Source organism: Corylus avellana, chromosome ca8 (assembly GCF_901000735.1).
Source record: "Corylus avellana chromosome ca8, CavTom2PMs-1.0".
Classification (NCBI taxonomy): Eukaryota; Viridiplantae; Streptophyta; class Magnoliopsida; order Fagales; family Betulaceae; genus Corylus; species Corylus avellana.
This window is the reverse complement of record NC_081548.1, coordinates 7630722-7635801: the sequence shown is the minus strand read 5'-3', so window position 1 is coordinate 7635801 and position 5080 is coordinate 7630722.

Genomic DNA, 5080 nt, shown 5'->3' with positions numbered 1-5080 from the left:
GGAGTATCGCCCTCCATGATTTTTAACGAGCGTTTTACAGAGTGTCTCCAACTCTTCAGCTTTGAGCCCATATCTCTGAAGGCGTCCCTTTTAATCGCCTCGAGATCGTACTCAGGCGGCATGTAGAACTGGGTCTGCATATATAAGTTGAAAACATTAGGTGTATAATTTCACACATTAACAACGTTTAAAAGATTGAAATACACATGCGAAAATAGGAGAAAGAATTTAACCATACCATCAAGGTGTCCCATACATCTTCCTTCGCACGGGGAAATACATGCTCCCATTCATCCCGGAGCCTAACATAAGTCCCGGCCCTTATGACGTTGCCGGTCTCTCTTCTAAATTTCATCCCGCTAAATCCTACGAGCTGCCACGCCTTATTGTATTCACAGACGATTTTTTGCCCGGGGGGGACCTCCCACTTCTTGTTCGATGGTGGGATGTCCACCACCTGAAATTGGGTGCTCCCGTCTCCCCCAATCCCTAACACATTAATAATTGCAAATGTAAATTATTTGAAATTAATAGTAACTACATAAATTTTATACATATTCAATATGGGTATTTGAAGCATATATACTTACTTATTCTTCGGAGCTGGCGAATGCCCAACTCTTCTGGAGGATCATCGGGCTCCAAGTCACCTGAGCCATCATCCGCGTCCTCCCTATAGTACTGTGTCTCGCTATCATCTGGATGCGATGGCTCAGGTAATGGAACGCTGTTCAGCTCAGGGGGGAACAACCTCTCTACCTCACCATGTGCACATAGCCCCATCTCGCTGCAGGTAGGTATCGGAGTACCAAGGTCATATGAGGCCTCTGTGTGATACGGAACCTGCTGAGACCCTTCCCCATGCTTAGGAAGTAAGCGTCTATACCCCTGGTTGTCTATCTGTAAGGACCCCCGTCGTCAACTCTTCCCCCTCGTACTCATGTCAACCTGCAAAACACATAATATACCCAATTAATTATGTATATGATAGATAAAATATGCACCACAATAACCAATCAATGTAGAAAGAGATAACATTAAATACAACAAAATAATGTGAAGTATATATATTATTAAAGTTTTAAATTTTCTATAACCACATTCGTATCTAAGTCTTGTCGGATATAGTCAATGCCATCCTACAGATCAACTTCATTATTGTTGGTCAATAGGAGCGGCTCACACTCGTGGTAGTTGACACTTTCATCATCAGGACCTTCACTTTGTATATTTTTAACAAATAAACACATACATTGAGTATTAATTATAACATCTACATAATCAAAATTTGCAAAACCTAAACAAAATTAAGGTCCAAATTTAAAAACATTTGACATGCCACATGGGGAACCTAGATAAAATATATGTGGCTATCTTATTTGCTGCAAATTTTTTGTTTTCGTTTTTTATGTCATTTACATAATCTAAAGTTGTAAGACCTAAATTAATTATTTTGTTATATATGGGGACCCTAAATAAATTAGATATACCTAGCTAGGTTAAATGTTGGTTTTCTTTTGTCCGCTTATTATAACATTTATGCATTTGTATGGGAAGTGTACATAAAACAAATCCAGCAACCTATGTTAGTTGTTTCTTACTTTCTTTTTTCGATCTTAGCATTTACATACTTATTCTAAATTTACAAAATCTAATCATAAATTAATGACCAAAGTAGATATGCATTTCTTATTTGTGTATTTTTTTATTATTTTTTTTGTTACGATAATGTGCAAAAGAAAAACCTACACAAATATGGGTCTAAATGTAAATGCAAAATCCTATACAAAAAAACTAATTTCAAACTATGAGGGTACGTAATTTTGCATGCATGCATGCAAATACATTAAACAATATTTTCACCATATACAAAACATATATGTCAAACAAGTAATACATAACATAAATCTTAAGCAAATAAATTAATTAGCTAACATGTAAAAAGAATTTGCTAATATAACTACATCAACAATATATAATAATATACAGTACTGTAAATAGCATATTTATATAATTTTTTAATTTAAATAAATAAATTAGTTTAATATATATATATATAATTTAAAATTAGGTATATATATACCTGATTTTTGAGAGTCGATCGGAGAACGCTTGGTCGCCAGAGGGAGCAGCGGCGGTGACGGGCGCCGGTGAGAGAGAGAACCACCGAGGGAGAGAGAGAACCACCGAGAGAGAGAGACAACGCGCATGATCCAAAAGAGGCCTAGAGAACGGCCGGGCTGAGAGAGAGCATGCGGGTGAGAGAGATGCTGCAAAGGGCTGATGGAGAAAAAAAAAATGGCGGACGAAAATGGGTCTGCAGCTTGAGTTGCGTGGGGGAGAGAAAGAAAGAGAGGGAAGAAGGAAGAAGGAAAGAAGAAAAAAAAAAAAGGGAAGGCGCAGCTGGTGGGCGCGCCTTCCCGAGGAGCGTTTTTGACGTGCCACACGTGGCACGTCAAGAGTTCTCGACGTGCCACATGTGGCACGTCAAAACTTCTTGACGTGTCCACATGTGTAACGACCTAGATTTTAAAAACTCTCATATAAACAATATTAAATAGATTAAAAGAATAAATGAATAAATTAGATCAATGATATGTGGATTAATGATATTGAATAACTATTTAGTGTTACAGGTATATTACATAGATTTTTGACATCTTTTGTATATCCATTCAATTCTAAAATTTAGCTTCACTAATATGTTTATGGGCATAATTAAACACAATCTAGTAAATAAATTATTTATATTGGTGTTTAGTGAAGTTAGGAATTAATTTGAAGCTTTGTAGTTTTTGGCCTAAAAAGCAGTGTCTTAATTTTCATACTGTCTAAATGGGATTAAAACTGCTAAAGAAAGATACCAAGGCTAGCCACCTTTGTTGAAAGCTTAAAAGTCTTCTAGTAATGATGCTATTAGTAAATATCATGATTATAATGATTTAATAAGGCAAGTGGCTAAGTGGGAATGCAAATAGTTAAAGCCTAAGTTGAATTAGAAACCTTGTATAGGCCAAAAATAGACTCAAACGAACTCGGATGTAGTCGAACCAAAACTATAAAATGTTTGTCTCGAAGTCCTCTACCTACTCTCAAAATTTCATGTCAATCAGAGTACGTTTGGACATTGAAAAATGGATCGGAATGCATTGCCCTCATTTTGGACGAAAATACTATTTGGTATAGAGTATGAAATATGGACTAGGTTCATTCTTATGGTTAAATACATCTCAACCCTTAGATCAAAGGTTTAAAAATAAATCCTAACCATTCATTCTCTTATAAATAGAGCCTAAGCTATAGTCACTTTCACTTGCTTTTTATTTACAATCTTAGAACAAATAAAATTGTTTGCTCCTCCTTTCATTTTATTTCTTAGTTCTAGTCAAATACCATATAGCCTAGATCTTTCTTGTAGTGTTCAAGTGTTTTTCTAAAACTAGCTACCTAGAGAAGATTTGGTGGAGTTTTACTTCTAAGGATTATTGGGTAAGTGTTTCATATATAAATATCATGATTTATTGCTTTTATTACTTGTCCTCATTTAATTGTTTAAAGACCCAATAAAGTGTATATTGTAAAATAAAGTAATGGATACAAGTGAATTTATAATAAAGAGCTAGTGGACAAAATCAATTAAAGACTTATAATATTATCTATATATTATTTACTTTACAGTATTTAACATTTACATTCAGTCATTTCTTTTATGTCATTTAAATTTCTGTTCATATTTCTGGCGGTAAGGACCATTTGATCTCATCCCCGAAATATGCATTTAACATTTACATTCAGTCATTTCTTTTATGTCATTTAAATTTCTGTTCATATTTCTGGCGGTAAGGACCATTTGATCTCATCCCCGAAATATGCATTTAACATTTACATTCAGTCATTTAACTAGTATAAATGACTATCTTAGATTAATATAATAAAATGAGTAAATAAAGATGAAGTGGCGGATAATAAATAAATATAAAAAGATGAGGGTCTTTAAACAATTTTATTATTGGAGGATGAACTAAGTATTGTTTGTATGTATGTATTATGTGCAGAAGTGGAGCAGAATACTACACTAAGGAGAGTAAGTATGGATATACTTACTGAGTACTAGCTTTGTTTTATTGTTATAGGAATTCTTATTTTGTCTTATTGATATAATTTTGCAATACAACTGCTACATACTGTGTCTAATAAAATGGGCTGATAAGATAGTCACCTTAAGAACAAGCTGGGTGGATTGCCGCGAGGAACTGTCGGTATCTCAGTGGATGGGGGTATATAACCGTCCAACAGGCCTAATATATAACTAAGCTGGGACGGTGTAGTTGCCAGCACCAAACAGGTAAACCTCTAAAGTGTGAGGGACATAACGGACGTAAGCGGGCTAAGAGTTCATGAGAAGAGGTCTGAAGAAAGATTATCATAAAACACAAACTAATCTGTCATTGCGCTGCATTTACAACTCATTCATTATTATATATTTTAGTCTTTAATCTTATTTGTTCAAACTAGTCTTTTTAGTCTTTATATCTAGGAAAATAGATTACTCACTTGTTTGCCTATGTAAATATGATAACGTCATCTTTACATAGATCTTGATGCAGGAATAGAAAGTGAGGACGATGGTCCTTTTACTGGTTTTGATGGTTGATAGACCATCTGCTGCAGGATTTATGCTTACTCTATGGAGCAAATCTCATTTATGTTAATCGCTTTTATTATGTATGGTGATGTGTGTAAACTTAATAAATATTACTATGTTAATTTAGGTGCCGTCTGTGGCATATATTTGGTACACCTAGTGTGTACATATGTTGTAATGAAAACCATGTTTCTATTTTATTTAATAATATATCACCTCGAGGTATTTCAGTCAGCTCAACTGTGTTGTGTAAGTTATTCCTTGGTCATAGAAAAAGAAAAAAATATACATACTCCGCTGTAAGATTGTATTTTCTAAAGTTGCAGCGTCACGACTTCGATATTTATTAGTCTAAATATCGGGGCGTTACAACATGTGACACGTCAAGAGCATTTTTAAATTTAAATTTCAAAACTATACAATTTTAATTTATAT